Source organism: Zootermopsis nevadensis, unplaced genomic scaffold (assembly GCF_977971745.1).
Source record: "Zootermopsis nevadensis isolate Lab colony 2312 unplaced genomic scaffold, Znev_1.0 Znev_ptg000024l, whole genome shotgun sequence".
Classification (NCBI taxonomy): domain Eukaryota; kingdom Metazoa; phylum Arthropoda; class Insecta; order Blattodea; family Termopsidae; genus Zootermopsis; species Zootermopsis nevadensis.
This window is the reverse complement of record NW_028259156.1, coordinates 15,517,741-15,537,833: the sequence shown is the minus strand read 5'-3', so window position 1 is coordinate 15,537,833 and position 20,093 is coordinate 15,517,741.

Sequence of the window (20,093 nt, the reverse complement as noted above, 5' to 3'; positions counted from 1 at the left end):
ATCCAAGAAAATTTTTATTCAAATGACTCTTCACTATCATCAAGAAATTTTAGATTTGATATTACAGGACTGGCTTAAATTATTTAACCAATTTAAATGTTTTAATTCTAAGTACAGATGGCCATTGTAATTTGTACATACGACAATTTCTATCCAAATAAAGGCAATATAGGATGCTTAAGATTTAATTTAGTTAGGTACTTGTGTAAAACAAAAAACTAATTCGATAAATCTGTTCAATATCGACATAAACATCTGACATCAATACAAAATTACAGTTGAAAGCAATAAGTTTTAGTAAGAACTTATGAACTATTTTTGCTATAAAATTCTTCGGTAAACGTTAATAATTGGTATTATGCAACTGAGTTGTCCATTTGTGTACGTTATTTCGCATTGAAAGAAATTACGTCGTCTGCATTTCTTCCAGCTTTTCAGTTCAAAAATAGAAGCTCTTAAAAAACTACATGAAGTCATTTCGTCTCTCTAGCTTTTTCCCCTGGATTCTCTTTGTGTGATCGCGTTCGTAGGCAATCATAACAGTAATACAGCGTACAAAGCGAGTGAATGTACCCCCAGCTCTGTTGTTACTTGGTAGCAGTTTAACGTATCAAGCGATCACAGCTCTACGTCACAGCAGTAAATAACATACGAGATGTGTATTGTCACATCATTTCACACTTTCTGCACTTTGTATGTACACGGATATATACGTTCGTGGCTCTAACACACAAATACTTCCAACATTTCAACAGTACATTTTGTTTTAAGGAAAAAATAAAAAAATTTCAAGTGTAACATGGCTTGTCGTAATTCGTTCCGATAACATCGCCTATATATTTACAAAACTCATTTATGTTCACTAACATCTATGCCTTAATAAGAACGGGAAACAAGGCTTCGAGCTGTACAAGTGAACTGTGCAAATGAATGCAATGGCACTACATTACAATTTCACATAAAAATTAACAACCAAGGCGTCAAAGCTCCACAGAGCCATGTGTTAATTCAGAGGCTAAACACAATTACGATGAGCCACGTGACCGGATAAAATGGCTTTAATGAAACGTGTAGCAATGCGTTCACGAACAACGGGGACCTGCACCAGGTGATTCGGAAATATCACATCCAGTGGAGATTCGGTTTCTGTTACAACCTCATTAATTTTTTAAATACAGAAAGTGAAATGCGTGATTATGATTGGACAAACGTGAAATATTTCTGCTATAATAATTACTATAACAACAATAATAGCATTCACATTAACGCAATTTTATAGAGACGGTCTTTTTAATAGTTAATTTTCTAAGATTCGACTTTATCGCATTATTATTTAAGGTATCGTCCAATTGTTTTAAAAGTAAGACTAAGGCGTTCCAAAATTTCGTTCTGCAGTACCTTGCCTTCGGGTACCAAACGGCATAATAAACTTCCAAGGTTGATACCAGCTCAATCAAATGAAAACGGAAACAGAACAAACTTTTAAAACACCGTGTTGATAATTTTTTCAACGCAATAGATGAAGTCTTAAACAGCAGCCTAATTATACCCATTAGGTTAGACGTACATCGTCAGAAAACTTTAATTTTCACTGTTTGAAAACTAAAACTGGTGGTCTCAAACTGTGTAAAGACAGTGCAAGAGGTTCCTTGTGATTATAAATTATTACATACCAAAGCTCTATCTCAGCCTGGAGATACTAAGGACAACCACGTCGTCAGTGGAAATAACTGTTAAACCGACAGAGATTCGCCTCCAAGTTCCTCCTAAAAAAGGCTTGGGCCAAGCCTAGATCTAGGAAAATTGTAGATCGTTACTGCTACACTAAATTCCCCTGTTTTTGGTAGTTGCATATCGTGAGTTACACAGACGTTACTCAGTTTCCAGGACCCATTTTAATAAAACGCGGCGTTTCAACATGAAGATGATCTTAAAATTAAGCGAAGAGAAGATTTATCCTGATCATCCGACCCCTTACACTCCTACTACCAGTCTTGCAACACGTATCTTACATTCGCCCTTTCTTATGTCGTGCTACACGGACTTTGATGGAAGTGAGTTCAAACTGAAATAGATATTTCCCAAACGGTCATTCGAGACTTGAGTTACTCCAGTTGAATTGGGACCAAGGCTAAATTTGAAATCCCAGATGCGAGGTCTCGTAATACGCGAACCAAACCTCTCCAGATGTACTGAAGAACTGTGGTCAAACTAAAGGTCATTCACCAGCCTTCATTTATTAAACAGATATAAAAATGTCGCACAGTTGCGACCAAAATTTTACCGGAAAAAGCTTTGTCTTCGGATTACATCGGCTTTTTTGGGGGCAAAACTTGTGTTGTGACCCATGAAATTATATTCGCATTGAATAAACACGACTCGCTAGTGTCAGGCCTAAGCAGACGAGTCTGTGTTCTCCATGAAATGTACGAAAATTTAGACCATCACAATTTAAGTAAATATAAAATACTATGCTTTAAAATTCCTCTTGAGGGTATTAAGACATTTTAAAAAGAACAGCTAAGAATTTCAATATTCCTCTGCTTAAAATTAATTATTTGGTATTCCGTCAAATCACAATGTATTTAAAATAAGCTAATTAAAATAATTAAAATATCATTATGTGTTCCATATCGAATAATCGATTTACAATTTGAACAGTTACAACATGTTTCGGTTTTATTAAACCATCATCAGGTGTAAAATTATATTAAATTTAAAACTCAATTACAATTTTTTTACAATTTTATCATCTTTCGTAGTGTAGTTTTTTGGAGGTCGTGTCCAGATATTTTCAATATAATTTAAATACATTGTGATTTGACGGAATACCAAATAATTAATTTTAATTAATAAGTCACAATATGACGCAACTACACTATCTTATTCCTCTGCTTGGAAACTTCAAATGTCACCCGTCTTGTTTGAGTTCGTGGCTTTCTTAGGTATTCAGGTGTGACGTTTACAATTCATCTATGCTGAATCCCTTCTTTGGACACGAACTCAAGCCATTGTTCTCCATAATGTCTTACAACCAAGACACATGGGGTCGTAAGAGTGGAGAAAACCCCATCTTCATTCATGGAAAGTCTCGTAATACTGGAACAGACTAAGCCTAGGTCTCAGTCACATGGATCCTGTAATGTGGAAGATGCAATGCCATGCTAGTAACAAACGTGGTATAAAATTACTTTCGTTTGCTACAGCAAGCAGGAAGACATGAAGGTTAATATTATACGCATTCATCTTACTTGTTAAAATGGATCCAATTTGCTACTCCTTTTTTATCCATTATAGAAACCAGGTGAAATTGCCTGGATTATGAGCAGCTTACAGAAACGAATTTCATTTCAGGACCAAACGTAGCCGCTGGGTCGAAAGATGAATGAAATGCTCATTCAGAGGCAGAGACCTAGCAGTATTCGTAAATTTATGCACAGTATAGGCCTCGAATAAAAGCTGGAAGTCTCGTAGCAATGTTTTATCTTCCTTGGGCTGTAGGCCCACGTGCCTACACGTGTACAAACCGAACATCACGATCGACGGCTTAATACCCCTGGTTCGTATTTTAGAGGCCCCGAGTTCTATTCTCGACTACAGGTGTTCTGTTCGTAATGTTCTTAAACACCTCCAGGCAAAGGCTTGGAAAGTGCCTTAAAATAGATCACGACCACTTCCTTCCACATTCTCTTCATTTTCTTCTTCCTTCATTATTCACTACCTTTCGAAACGTTTTGAAATAAGCTGTTGGATATATCGTCAAAGAAAAAAATAATAAATCTACGCCTTTTAATATATGCCTATATGTGGATGAGATTAATCAACATTTAATCGTTGTTTACTCTGAGAAATGCAGTAAAACCAGCAATTATAATCTGTTGGCAGGTTAATAATTTGGCTCAGTATTGTGTCCAATTAACAAGATCGCTGTAGTATTTTCTACCAAAATATTTAAAAATATGTATACAAGAATTCCAAATAAAATATGTTTAAAAACTCAACATTCTTAAGAGTTTTCTTGTTCAGATTTCTACGCTACTTTAAACATTAAATACTCTTTAAATGGTAAAACTGTAAAGAAAAACTGATATAACAAACATAGCTGTCACTTCAAAGAATGTTACAGCATCAAAGTACTAAAAGAACTTCATCTTTACTGGGCTGGAAACTTTATATTCGGGGACGTTCCAAAACAACATACCATAAACTTTTGTACAAAACTTGAAATCTAAGACATTTCGTCACTTCAAAGCACTGTATAAAATTTCATTCTAGAAAGTTCGTAAAGTTTAGCTCACACAACAAAAAGGTTTGTATTTCGACTACATAATATGGTTTCACGTCATAGCAACCACATTTTAGGCTTTGGTGCAAAATTCCCTCCAATGAGAGAAGCTTCTTACTGCACACAAAACAACACGGTCTGCTTACGCTACGCCATGACATGGACTACTTCAGTGAAAAGTGGCATAAATTACAGGAAATTTCTTTGAGTTTTAAAAATAATTATTTTGAAACCTGATTAGCGTTGCACACATAATTTATTCTCCGCAGTATAATTCAGTATTGCCTAAGCCTCTGATCATACTTAAGTATTGCCTACCTCTCCCCTAGATACCTCAAAAACTAACAACTTTCGTAATTTTGAACACGTCATTGTATAAGACCTCAAAGTACGTATTTTATGGTACATTATTCATAAGCGGATAACCATGATGAAAAAATGTGTTCCGAGTAAATTACGTAATAAAGATAAATCTTGAGATCCCATTTCAATAGGCTGTTAATAATCGACTGATCGATCATATAGTCCGTGCGGTTTGAAGCTCGTGCAATATTAGACAGCTTGAACACTGTTACAATGGTTTCGAATCCCGCTCGGGACATCGATATACGTACGTACGACTTCATTTGCTTTATACTATTCTGTCTGCAATTCAAATCTTTACTTTCTTCTAACAAAATGTCTTGTTCAAAAGCACCTGCTACTTTCTTTCCTCTCAATACGTTTAGCATATGATAAAATTAGAAAGAAAAAAAACAAATTTAGCTAACATTGATTCCGTTCAACAAAACATGAACTACAATTGAAAGATAAAACCAAATGAAGGTATCTGCTTTATAAATTAAACTTAACGTGTTAAATAACCTAAGAAACAATGTCTATAAACCACTCAGCCATTTTCAATTGACATTACTTTGTTACATACGATATAAACATGCAGGGTGATTCTGAATTATTTCAAAACGTATCGTGTTTTCGGTGAATCACGTTCTTGTAACTGTACTTACGATTTTAAGTCACGAAAATATAATTCACAGACATTTAAATTTATATCCAATTATTACTAATTACTTGCTATTGATGTGCTGAAATTCAGTTCTACATGTATTGTCGTCTTGTATGAGCTTGTGAAATACAACGAGGATAAAGACGACCATAAACCCACTTGTACTCCGAACAAGAAAGCTGAGACTCTACAGAAGGCAAACTCTCATGTGGTTAACTAAATAAACTGCTTTCCCCAGCTTCCAATCGACGGGCAAGGATTTTAATTAACTTCAATTACTTAGATTACCTATAGCGGTCGCAAACAACTCCCATAACCGACAGATTGTATTGCAGTGTAATTCAAATTAACCCAGCGTCTGGTTTAGCTCAACACTGAGTTGTCTGAACGAAAGAGAATCTGCTTACAGCTGGTTTTGTAGTGTACGGTTCCCTTCTGTCAACTGTTTCGTGTTACGTACTTATCTAACTAAATGGAAAATTCATGTCATCACCAAGTTTTACTTAAGGGATAAGTCTGATTGGAGGAATCTGAGCATGTACAGTGTGCCTCATGAATAAAAATTAATAGTTCTGTGCATTTCAAACATGCCACGTTACAATTTCACTGTGAGCCCTATAAATTGTTATTCTGAGACTCTGTGGTTCTCCTCAGTACCCCAAGCAAGGATAGTAACTATTCTGAGCCAGATGTGTCCATAACTACCTTTCCCACTTGCTTAAGATCTATTTTAATATTATCCTCCATCTACTCCCAAGTCTTGAAAGTGATCTCTTCCATTCAATCTCAACAACCGAAATTGTTTACACATATCTGATCGCCTATGCGTTCTATATGCGCCACCGATCTCATCATACTTGATACAATCATCATATTATGAATAATGTAAATAATATTAAGTGCCGATATAGAAGGGAGAATGCAGATGTAAACTCCACCCAGGAATAAGGACAACATGAGGCATAAAGGAGATGCTTCCAAGTTATAAAACGACATGAGATAAGCTTCCAGAACTGATCTCGGATGCTATCGTATTTCGATTACGCCTTGGGTTATGGCTAATCTTAATGGCTAAATTATTGCGTCTTAAGGGATTACTGCTGGCGTAATATCAATCTTCTAGCAATCTGCCCACGATGGAACCATTCGGCCTATAGGAGAGATATTAAGAAAGTTTAGTCGATCTTTCTGGTGAATGTATATTAAGTATATGTGTCCTCAATTCTCTATCCGTGGACACAATCCTTCCATGAAGATGGTTTGATACAATCACGAAGTTGCATGTGGTAGGATTTGAGGTTCTCAATGCCACGGGCATGAAGATGGCCGTCTTCGCCCTGATGGAAGCAGCAAGGACTTCTGAAACGTCGGCAAACTTTTACCAGATAGCGATCTTCAAAAAGCTGCATTGCTTTTAAAATTATAGATAGTACTTTTTTTATGTTTTAAAAATTTATAACGCAAGAGCATAAACCCATATAACATATTCGTATTTTAAGTCGTTAATATTTAAGTCCTTCTACCCGCTCTGAAGTGTAATTAATTATTTTTGGGCAGGCCTCACATCGATAATAGCAATTACTTACAGAACAAGTAAGTGCAACTTTGCACTTCTTTAACGCTTTTGAGTTCCTCCTCGAATATTACAGATTTTAAACACTTTTCTGTTTGACAACATAATCAGAAGAGATTAGTTAAGTCTTGATTATTTAACGACGCTGTTTCGAATTCAGATGTTAGGAGTATATTGCATGGACCACAATGAAAGTATCTAGTAGATTACCGTGACCTATTTCAGTGATCTTTGTAATCATTCGCCTAGAGAATGAGGAAAACAATGAATATTCCTCGAGCAGTACAGCCTGTAACCCCTACAGAGATTCAAACCGTTCACCTCCCGAACATAAATCTAGAATATTACCCCTACAATAATCTGCTCGATGCATACGAACGGAAATCATGACAAGGCGAAGACATTTCCACCTAGTGAGACTTAAGTCATTACTTCAGACTAAGTCTACTTTCAATTCAGATGCTGCAAAAGCCCTGGTATTCTGAAGTGAATTTAAATATTTATTATTCCTTTGCACACAGACGCTTTTCGGTACGACGTGAGAGATATAATTTGCAACACAAAGAGAACATTTAGGCTTACACTTGACTTCTCTTTTCTCGTTCCTGGGAAAGTTTTCTTCCGTGCGTGCTCCTCAACTTCAATGTTTTCTGATAGTGCCGGCTTGTCTGCCCGATTTCTCGTTCTTTATAAATTGCGTCAGGACGATAAATGTGCTAGAGAGTGGAATGTTTGATCCTTTTGCTATGTGGTATGACAGGTCACCCATGTGATTATATACGTTCTGGGAATAATTTATAGCAACTGTTTTCAATCAAATGCTTCAGTTTATATCACGTAGTTCAACAATGATAATACGAACTTAAGTTAAGCGCGCACACACAAAAGAACAACTTTCCAGCAAGGGTTTCCAACATTTTGCAGACTTTTAAATGAGAAATTATACGATTCAGTGATCAATTTAGTACACTAGATTTCCAGGCATAACATCAACTTCTTGTATTGTCTTCATATTTGTAACTCTTAACTTGAAGAAAATTTTCATACAGAATTTGTAGGTATTTCTATAATCTATTACCATTGACCAGCTATCATCAAATATTCTTACATGTAGTCACCAACGTTTAGGACGGACGTATTATCAGATCAGATTGTAACCACCTACAAACCACAGTGCCACAATCCACAGGACAAACATCGAAGTCTTCACTTCAGTCAGAACATCAGATCTCAGATACGTTTGGGATATCGCTTACGTATTAATTAGTAATAATTCTGACATCTGAGTTTCTCGCGGCGAATAAAAAAGTCGATTACAGTTTTCTGGGTTGTGATACCTTTTAGCCCTGTGCGGTTGGCAACGTTCCTGCACGACGCCAAAAGCCAGAAGACCAAAATCATTATTCTCTCTTTTTTGTTTTGTTTTGTATGTTCAGTATAAAATACGTCCACTTAAATGAAAAACCGGTAGGTTATTTAATACATTTTTAACCACAGAATTTCTCTGTTGACACTTTCCTGAATTTCCACATCCGGACCGAAGTAAAAATAATTTCCCGTTGCCGGTCTGGTCCATAACGTATGGGTGATTGCAGTTCATCACTTTGAACCTGGCACGATCTAAATCATGGAAACATATGGTGAAAATTTTCTCCTTTGACAATAAAGCATTTAACTATACAAATACTGATACTTGTGACACGTTGGTAATTAGGAATCATTCAAATTTAAGTGAGACATATGCCCAGGCAATTACACATAATTAAAGCTATATCTTATGCTAGTGCTAACTGTGCAACTGACTGGAATCCAGAGGACTGACCCCTTTTATTATTAATGTTCGGTGCACAGTCCAGAAATGATTGATTGCTCGGTCAAAGCTTTGTTACTAAAATTCTCCACGTGGCGATAGTTCAATATCTCGCGACACACCGAAACGTGTATTGCTGTAAAGCAGAGGTTATCAACCCGCGGGCCGCATACGGTCTGCCGACGTCTTTGTGAGGCCCGAGTACATATTTATTGTAATAATGTATTGATCTAGGTATATGATAAATATAGTTGTCTTATACCAGAAAGCATTTTTTGTATTTGTCAAACACCTATAGCTGTGAACAATTATAGGCTACATACATATTTTAATGACGAACGTCTAATCAAAAACTTGAACGCGTCTTACTGATGAACATATGGAGGAATAACGCATCGAAAAATGTGTGTATCAGCAATGTTTAAGTAAAGGAAATAGTTTAAATGGCATGAGTTTTAGAGAAATAAAATATTAAGATTAAACAACAACTCTAAACAAGCACAGTACATAACACATAACAAATACGAACAATATTAAAAATACAGTGAAAGTCACACGTGGTTATGAAGTTGGAGAAAAGATGCAAAATTAATGCAGAGAATCAGATTACAAAAGTTAGCACTCTGCTATAAACCAACGGCAAAAGAAACAGAGGTCTTCCCAGAAAAAGACTGATAATCCTAAAACTCAATAGAATGTAGAATAAGGAGAGTAAAATATAAAGACAGCAACAGTTTAAGACATAAATAGCAGCGCACAGCGATGAAACGGCAAAAGATTCTGAGCTGCAAGCTAGTTAGCACCCCCCCCCCTATTTAATGTTGTCTTAATTACATAATTAAAGTAAACCCAAATATCTGTGCCACATTTTCGAAGTATTTGTCCCATTTCCTTCCCAATGTCCCATCCAGAATCACCTCTTCTATTTCGCACTGCGTAATAACACACGAAGCTAAGAAAGTGTTGTCAGGTCCTCGCTAGCTCTTGCCTCTCAGTTCGTGAAGCCAGATTACTGCTCTACAGCAGGCAGGTCCAGAGGCACCAAAGTGGCAACTCTACCACCAGACTTCCCCTGCAATAGGTTGGAAACTTGTCCGAGGGACGACTTTATAATTCGAACAATCCCATCAAGATTAAAAATTTGAAGTTAACAGTTTACATCTTAAATTCAAAAGGAACCCATGGTAATGCAAATATTTGTGAGGTGGTACAGAGGCTGGATCGTGGTATTCTGAGCGAACTTCCTGTCTAATCTGGGTAAAGCATAGCCTCACAGCTTTGTTAAAATTACCAATTCAAATTCTCTTAACGAACCCAGATAGTGAAGTACCACACTCAAGCACGCGGTTCAAACAAAAATACTTTCTGTTCGTCGCTACGCAGTTCAACCTTCTAATCACACATGAAACCTTGTCCTTCGGCTTCGCAGTCCTACGAATGGCCGTACAGGAATCTCGGGCTTGCAGGGAACCAGCAACGAATGACTAATTTATCAGCATAATGAGAGTTAATTTCCTTTTCTTCTGTAGTTTACGGCTTAACTATTGTCTGTCGCTCAGGAGCAAAAATTTGGTCTTGGCAGTGAGGACGAAGGTTGTAGTGAGAAACAAGTGGACCTTGTCCGAAATATTAGGCTTTAACTATCAGAATGTAGTGTTTTAACAAATGTGTCCTAACTGAGAAATTTCTAGCCACAGATTTACCGCCTGAGCTCAAACATTTCGCATTGTTTCTCACGGTAGACTCAACAGCGAGATCCTTTGATGGTGACCTTAAAATGTCAACTTAACCGTGTACGTACAGGACCATCTCGCTTGTGTTACATCTGAAATAACGAAGGTTCTCCTGAAATGTGCTTCTGTATAACGAATCCTTCTGTATGCCCTGTTTGCACACATGCGTGCCTTATATGTAGTCACAGATATCCAAAACGTGCAATAAAATATATTCGCTTAATAGGGGCCCCGCTTCACGACGGTCTGTATTTAAATATATCAGCTGCACCAAAGGGAACATTTGCCTAGACCTACTTTATCTCTCTATTTATTTCAGAAGCCAATTCATGACGTCGTGAAAGGGTTCCTACACCAGTCGGATAAATTGGGGCAAAATGACCAGAGGGGAGAAAGCCAACAGCTACATTCTCATTCAGCAACGAAACTGCCCCCACCCCCACCCCACCCCGTCGTGCCACGTGACTGGAATGTTGTAAAGAACGCGAAATAAAAAAGATTCCCCAAGATATGGCATAAAGACTGCTGGTTTGCTCTAACTCAAGTACTATAAATTGAATCCCACTAAGGACCGCTGAGGTAGTTGGCTTTTAATACTGGGTAACAGAGGGGTTTTACCTTCCCCCTAATGGCGGTACGTTGTAATATAGTTTCGTAATCTCAGGACTCAGCGTATCGTGTGTTGTATTAAAGATTAACGCAGATGGCAAATAAAATTATTGCCGAAACGTCGAATAATTTTCAACGGGTTTGATATACATGGAAAAACATATAGACGTCTATTCAGCCCGAAGATCAACTGCAGTGTTTGCTGAACGCTGTATAATGTCCAACATCCGACGCTGCCCCAAAGATGAATTTGTACATTTTTAACGCTTTAAATCTCTTTATGGTGAAAGGGTCTTTGAAATCCCTAGATGGAGAGCCACCCAGTGTCGACTAACCACGAGTACTTATTCGATACATATATTCACAGCTACCCTGCATATCTGGAGGCCATCTCCTGCATCCGCAAGCCGACGCAGTGAAATTCCCGTTTAAGCCAAATAAGGACAAGAACGGTATAAGACGCAAGGCTGTTGCTTTATTCATGACATGACACAGGCGGATGTGCAGCGTCTGCTCCTGTCACCGTGATGAAGCAGTCTGCGTTCTGCGGAATTCGCTATTCGCATCTTCACATGCGATGCTGATGTCCGTTACACCAATTGTCCACATGATAAAATACGAACACACACACACACACACACGAGAATCTTATTTGGTTGGCCTTCGACCTTGAGCCCTTCGGGGACTGTCCGCTCAGCTGGTCACGTATAGAAGAACTGCAGCATCCCGATACGGTCCATCGGTCCAGGCGACCGAGACAGAAATTGAAATTATGTTCATTACTTTAGACGGCTTATCCTTGCAGACCACGTACAAAAATGAGAAGGAAGACACACAAAAGACAGAGATAACATATAATAACACTCACATCCCGAGCCTTCGGAGAAATGACCAGCGTTCAATACGATCATTTGCGGATTTTCGTTTTTTTTATATAGGTTTACGTGCCAGGATTTCCTTTCGTGAAAAAAAAGAAGACGATTGAAATAGATCGAGATAGCTTGATGAAAGTTGATCAATGTTTTATTTGCTTTATTGGTTAATACTATTAGAGCCGAATCAACTCGTACTGGATAAATCATAAATAATGGATGCACCTTTGGTGACGCATGACGTCTACTTCTAGCTGTACGCAATGAAGTGTAAGTCGATCGGGAAACGCTTTCGATGGGTTGACCCAGCCCCGTTTCCAGTGATACCAGACTTCTTTCCTCGAGGGGCAAAGCAACCAGAGAGTGCAGACAACCACTCACCACTGTCTAATGCCAATGCTAAGAATAGGTGGAGTTGTATCTCCACTCTCCATAAGCCTGCATGGTGTAACTTAATTTTAGTGTTGGTTATGTTGGCAGACACGCGGGAACTTGCACCGCTGATTATGCCTTGCGATGCCACTGATCCCGACTGGCGAGGCGGTCAATGGAGTTCGAGCTTTGCCGACTTTCCCTTTCAACTGCGACAGAACCGAAATGCACAGGGAGTTTACCCAATAAATTTTACAACGCAGATGGACGATGTCAGACTTTAATGCCATTCCTTCGTGAGGCTATTTCTGTGCGTGTCAAATAGATCCCGAGTGCCATCGAGCTCTGAAAAAAACCGTATTTTTAGGGTCACGATTGATTGGACTATTGTTTATTTAATGAAGCTGCATTGAACTACATGTTTATGTAGCATTGAATGGTAGGAGTAGGCCTATAGTGAATGATGAATTGGTAGGGATGTGGAAGGAAGTACGCATGAACTATCTAGGGTATTAATCACGGCATGTTGATGGAGGAATCGACAAAAACCACGATGAACTTCAGTCAGAATAGGTTCGAACATGGGACCTCCGGATTAAGAAACAATTACTCGTGGAGTATTTACAATGCGTAACTCTTGTAAATATTTGTAATGTTGATAACAGGGTCGTAGGGTAAAATTACCACAAAAATTTGCAATTTTAAAAACTTTTCTGTTTGACTTAACTTAAAATGTCGGCATAATTGGTGTTAAATTCCGTATTTAAATCAAAGCGTGGTACAAATTGTGAGTAATTTGTTCTTAGCCTTGCCTTTGGAGAAATGTTGGCCTAAGGCACACTGCGTGAAATTATTTCACTTGAAAGTTGTGACTGGTTTATATGACAGCCACATTTCACCTATTTGTTTTAGTCGGTTAGCTTTTATTTCCAATGTCAATAGAAGCTCTTTTTTTCAGTACTCACGTCATGGTTACAGTGATTTGTTTTGTTATACAATGCACTCAAAGGTTAAACAGAGATTTATGGTTTTGCTGATACAGTATTCAGGACAAAACGTCTAATTTATAATTCAGAGTAGAATTTTTAACAATGCTAATGTGAAATACATCAAGGTTGTCAACAGCATGATGTACCAACACAGGGCAACATGTTTACCTCTGTGACAAGTAATTCCCTCAAATGGATGTAAATATTTTAATCTGTCGGAATAAAACACACTTTGTATTCAAAACTTTGTACTACATCAAAGAATAGGCAATGAAAACTATTTCACTGCAGTTCTGGACTGTTTTATGAGTTATTTAATAAAACGTTTACAACAAATTTGGGATCCAAAACCTGTGGCCTGATGATCGCGTGTGGCCCTAGCAACCTTTCTTTCTTTCTATCATAACACGATCTTGGAATGATGAGGACTTACGGCGAGGATAAAATAGGATAAAGGAGAGAGAGGACAGAGAAAGCTTAAGTGAAGAACAATGAGAAGTAGAAGAAAATGAGGAGATAAAGAATAACAAATAAAGAATGTCATCTACTTATTCCAGTTCCTCGGACAACGACCACTGCCAGCCTAGGGCTGAGCAAATTAAAAACAAAGCTTGAGAAATTCTGTGACAACACCAACACGTTAGGCGTTCCTTATTTATCTCAATAAATAATCTCATAAAACGAGCACTTTTCACAATAATACAAGTTACGTTGCGAGATTTCAGGTTATCGTGGCGGCGAGTAAGAATAAGGCAGCTTTCAGGGATACTAGTAGAAGTTGGAAATAATCGCCCTGATGATGGAGGCAGTAAGCATCTCCGAAACACCGGTCAACTTCTACGAGACAAGACGGAGCAATATCCCAGATGGTTGTCTTCTTCGTCGTTCCGTTATCCGCAGACGATCCAATTAAGTTAATGGCAGGGGAACGTATACATTCGAGAGCTTTGTTTCTGTACGTTCGCACAACGAATAAAATCTTGTATTATCGGTTACACGACAAAACAGAAACTAATCGACCCGTTCTTACGTAGCAGTGGGTATAAAAAATAGACTTATATACGCACATGCAGTGATCAGGATGGGCCCCTATAAAAGCAACAAGTGCACTCTGGGTAGAATAGGGAAAGATGGCAAACAGAAGGCCTTGCTCTGAAAACATTGCTTCATTTTTCCGGTCGTTGTTGAAAATAAGATTGGGCGTATAAATTCACTGGTTCAGAAACAGCGACCAAAAAAGTCACAAGCCCGGTATTTTGAACAAATTTACGAATTCACAGTGCGTCTGCAAATTTTTCGAAAACAACGTCCATGTTTGGTTTTAATCTGAAATTGAAGAAAATGTAAGAGATAGGGTTCCCTACACCATATAAAAGTTCTGTTGCTTTAACGCTAACCTTACCTTTACATGAAGCGCCCCATTCTTATAAACGTGGTTTTGACGATCGAGTCATGTCTATGGAACAATTTTGCCTTTAGCGGTGGATATGCCATTCTTAATTCCACAAAACAATGTCCTTTCACTAGTTCTTTTTGCATTTGACACAACGTTCCCTGCTTTATTTTCTGTTCCTCCATTCCACTATAGTCCACGGAGCCTCGCCTAATCCGCACTGTCACCAACAAGACGAACAGCGTTGACATATGATTCCCATAAAGTGGGTACCTTTCCTTTCTGACACAAGATGGAGACAGGGCTGGATTTCTTTAGGCAAAGACCATCAGATGGAAGCATAATGGATAGTCGTATATTTCAGCCCGTCTAAATGTCCCATCACCGAAAATGGTAAACGAATTTATACGAAATTTAATGTCTACACGATAAGTTTTCTGATTAATTTAATTTAGATTAATGCCGGCCCAATATAACGACTGTCATGACACTCGAACAGAAATTTAAGGATTTTCAAAATCATGGAGCAAAATATTTATGCAATATATACGATACAGGTCTAATTAAAACCAACAAATTTTATTTTAAACACTTTTCAGTATGATGAATAATGAATAATTAACTAAATGCAATGACAAATAAGTTCTTACTTCATGGAGTAAAGTAGCTTCTTAAAAGTGGATTCCCAAATAATTAATCAATACCTTCTCTCAAGAAATGTCCCACCTTTCATTGTACCTGGAGAATCTGTAACAATACAAAGGTTTCTTACGATTAACAGAATAAACAGATATTATTTCCCTAAATTGCATTAACCAATTGATCTCTTGAGAGTGGGGGACCTGCCATGTTTTCTTTGCGGTACGGACCGAATGTTTAAATATTATTTAGACGAGATTAGCCTTCAAAACGTAAAGTCTGTATGAAGGCACAGAAGTAAGAAATAACCCTACCAGTTGACGTTTCAAGGCAGATCATTTACAAACCTGGAAAGTGGATCACATTTGGCGTTCTAAAAAATGTGCAAGCTTGCACATCATTTCCTGCTCTAATGAACTCTGCGCGCGTGTGTGTATACAAATATGCAATGTCTGCATTCTGAGGCATACAAGACAACGTCGTCCCTTGACTCTAAATCAAGGTCTTTGTGTGCGCTGTTCTCTGCATCAGTGGGACAAACGCTCAGGTTGGCTTAGGGAAGAGTCGAATTAAAATCGTTGTTGACCCGAGGGTACGAGCGGGATACATTAGCACCCTATCCAGAGTTCGATGTTGCAGTATCTAAATACGTTTGCAGTTTAAACATTAAAGGAAACTTTCTAAAACACCGGTAATCACAAATTGAATATTTTCCGAACTATGCTTTTATCTTTTGCTGTGCATGTATTACGAAACATGTTTTATTTTTAAGATAGTGTAATTGCGTCATATTGTGAATATTCTAACAAATTATTTATTTTTAATCCGTCTTATCACAATATTTAAAATTTCTTATAATTAAGATAATAAAATATCATTGATGTTCCATATCGATTGATCGATTTACATTTTGGAACATCCTTTACACAACATGTTTCAGTTTTTATAAAACCATCTTCAGGTGTAAAAGATTTACGAACTTAAAACTCAAATATGATTCCATTTGGTGATGTTTCATGCCATTTGTTTTTCAATTTTGGGCGAGGTGTTGCCTTTTCTTAAATTTTATCAGATGTACATATCGGTCTGTAAGTAGAAGATTGAAAGAAACACTAAAGAATTTGAAAGAATTTATAAAAGAATTTAGAGAATAAAATGCAAAATATATAAATTATAGTTAGAAAGTAGCAGTAAGATATAAATAAAAATAATGTAAAATAAAAGTAAATCTAAAATAAAACATACCCTAGATGTAGGAGTGATTGAAACATGTTGTGTAAAGGATGTTCCAAAATGTAAATCGATCAATCGATATGGAACATCAATGATATTTTATTATCTTAATTATAAGAAATTTTAAATATTGTGATAAGACGGATTAAAAATAAATAATTGTTATGTTTTATTTTATTTCTAAAGAAAGTCAAAGTATCTCATTTTATCTTTATTATTTGTCTTATCGTGTTAACTGCGTCTCATTCCTCTGTGTTGATCTATGCTCTGCGTTGTTTGGGATCGTTTATTGTATTCATGGCTTTTCGTTGCTGAATGTATGTGATTTAACTCTTGCTTTCAGCTTGGCGGGGCTTTGTTATGCTGCAGATCTCGTGCAGCATCGTGTTATATTCTGCTGAATGGCCCGAGTGATTATTAATGATTATATCCGTAAACATTTGTTTTCTGTGTATTCCATTGTCAATCTTGTCTGTTGTTCCTGTTAATGCAACGTCCAGATAATTAAACTTGTTATTAGTTTCCATTTTTGCGGTAAATTTCAACAGAACACGTTACTAAAGTCGACATTTATTTTTCTCGTGCATATCACGTGAACGCAAAAAAACCAACAGTAAAGTACTTATAGGCTTTCATTATACTAATTATGTATACTGATTTTGGTTTTATTAACGGGTTCGATTCCCGGCGGTGCCCGAATTTATAACTTGTGTTGGGCAAGGCCGTGGTCTAGGCAACACGGAGTTTTCCTCCGGGGGCTTCCCCGGTTTCTCCGTGGCATCCCAACAATTACTCCATTCACACACAGAAGAAGGCAATGGCAAATCACTTCTGGATCATCTGCCAAGAACGTATATGAACAGGTCCCAGTCCGAGAAAAGGATGGAAGGATCCTGTTCATATGGACCTGTCATCAGACAGAACGAACGAACGAACGAACGGAAAAAAAGACCCTCTATAATTCACTCTGCCTTCTTTTTATGTATGTATATATGTTTTATTTACGCAGAAAGCAGATTTTTCATATTTTCACACACTTTTCGTTTTACTTTAGTCATGTCTGGCAATCATCGCCCTGATGATGGAGGCAGCAACGACCTCTGAAACGTTGGTAAACTTCTACCAGACTGCACGGCGCTACAACCCAGAAGACAGAAAGCTTCTTACAGACCGCAGTGAGAACCTCAAAGCCTACTTAACTGTAGGTAATGTAGTTCAAACAGAAACTTATTTACAGTCTAAATGACAGAAGACGAATATAGCTCCAAAACGTTACGATGCGTAAAATATGTGGATGTTTGTGATTTCTGAAGCGAAAAATCTGCAATCAGTACCTTTCCATTTGATCGACAGATTTATGGCGCGTGTATACATGAAATTAATAACTTGTGTCAACATTGAAGTAAACGCGTAGAACTACGAAGCTTACATTAGCTTTAAATAGAAGCAATCATTTTGTGTTCGTTTTAAAGTACATCCTACAAATTATCAAATCTGCAAACAAAAATACAGGGGGGGGGAGACTGATGAGCAAATATCGATATGAAAACGTAAAATAAAACAAAACTGTATGCATACCTAAATTTACTGTTTAAAAATCATTTAATGTCCACCGAATTGTGAAGATAATGAAATCCGATATCCGTATGTGAAGAGACTTGGGGTATGACCAGTGTTCATCAGAGCGACATTATATTACATTATCACTCGCGCATTGAGCACAATAAGTGAATACACACTCTGTGTATAAACATTCAAAACAAAAGTTTAAATCAGTGTACCACAGCGCAGTACTGTACTCGGAAATCAATATGGGGGACAACAAATACGATCTCCGCCATGTGCCCTGGTCTTTATGCCTTTCATTTATGGACCCAACCAATAGCATTTGCTTGTCATACGATTCCTAATTATCCAATCTGAAACCAACCCAGAGAACAGGGCAACGCAACATATACTGTGAAGTTTATTATACTGGGGGTTTGGCACGACCATCTTCACTGACCAGAGGTGAAAACACAATTAACCAACCACAAATCACACAGGAGATAAACCATTTTGGATAAGTGTTGTGAACATGATAACACAACAGAAGTAGTTCGTAAATTTAAATATTACGTAAAATACAGCACGATTCAAAATTCCCCGTGCACCTCCAAGTGACTAAAAGGGCTCCTGTACACTCACCTACAAGCACAGGTTCATATCACGTGATTGTATGGCCTTGACAGGCTGTAATTTGTAATCTTAGGTTCACCACGATAAACACTATAATTTCTTTTTTACGTATACATTGAATTTTAATTAATTATTTAATTAATTAATCTTGTCCGTCTAATCACAATTTAAAATTTAAAATTAAGATAATTAAAATACCATGTGATGCTCCTTATCGAAACATTCGATTTACATTTGGAACATCACTTTCTCACTACATGTTTCGGTTCTTAGATGAACCATCTTCAGGTGTGTAAAAATTACAATTATATAAACTTAAAACTTAATCATAATTTCTTATATGCAACTTTTTTGTAGTTGTTTATCAGTTATTAGTGGTGTTCATTTCCAGATTCCATTTTATTTTATGGAATTTTAAATCGTCCTGTGTATTATCAGGTCACAACGAGCGTGGGGTCTGAGATGTATAAGGCCTTGGACCGCTCTCGAGACATGGATGTATTCGTGATTCTGAGAAGTGCTGATAGATGGCGAATGCTACCAACATCAGCCCTGCATCGAGGTCTTGACATTTCGTAAGGAAATTCTCTATCTTTCAAGGAATCGGAATATCCATTACGATGTTTATAACAGCTCAGCACTAGCTCCTATCCTGAGCCAGAAGAATCCAATCTATTCCCTCACATCATATTTCCCTGAGATGGATTTTAATATTGTCCCATCCATTCCTAGCTCTACCAAGTTGTTCCTTCCCTTTCGGCTTAACAAATACAATTTTGTACGCATTTCTGTATCTCATATGTATTCTACATGACCCGCCCATCTTCTGTTTCCCGATTTGATCACCCCCGTAACATTTGTTAGAGTGTAAAGTAAGAAGATTGTCGTTTTAGCATTTTCTACAGACTTCTGTTGTTTTCGTACGACTGTCAACGCATTAAACAAATGAAATCAAAAGCAAAATTAAACTGATTTGACCTAACTTTGGTTGTGTCAGTTCCATTATTACAAATGCACAGTGGTTTGGTCCACGCGGTCATGACCGGTCGCCACAGCATTGCATGTGGCAACGGAATGTGCCAAAGCTAGAAGATGATTTTTATTATGGACTCACCACTTGAACAGGAATGTAAAAACAGACATTGTATTTAACAAAAATTGAGACGGGGGGGGGGGGTTGTAGGGGACGAAGTACGCTTGGAAATATCTCGTGTACTTCAGCAGATTGGGTGCAGCATTATGGTTTAATTTTCAGAGTCTCAAGTGCACTATGCACTTCTAAGAGAAAATGCAGTTCTTTCAAAGTGCAGTGACGTTCGCCTAAAAGCGACAGAAAAGGGAGTTGGAATTTCTCAAAGCAACTGCTGCAGGAAAGCTCAAGTACCTACAGATACTTTTTTT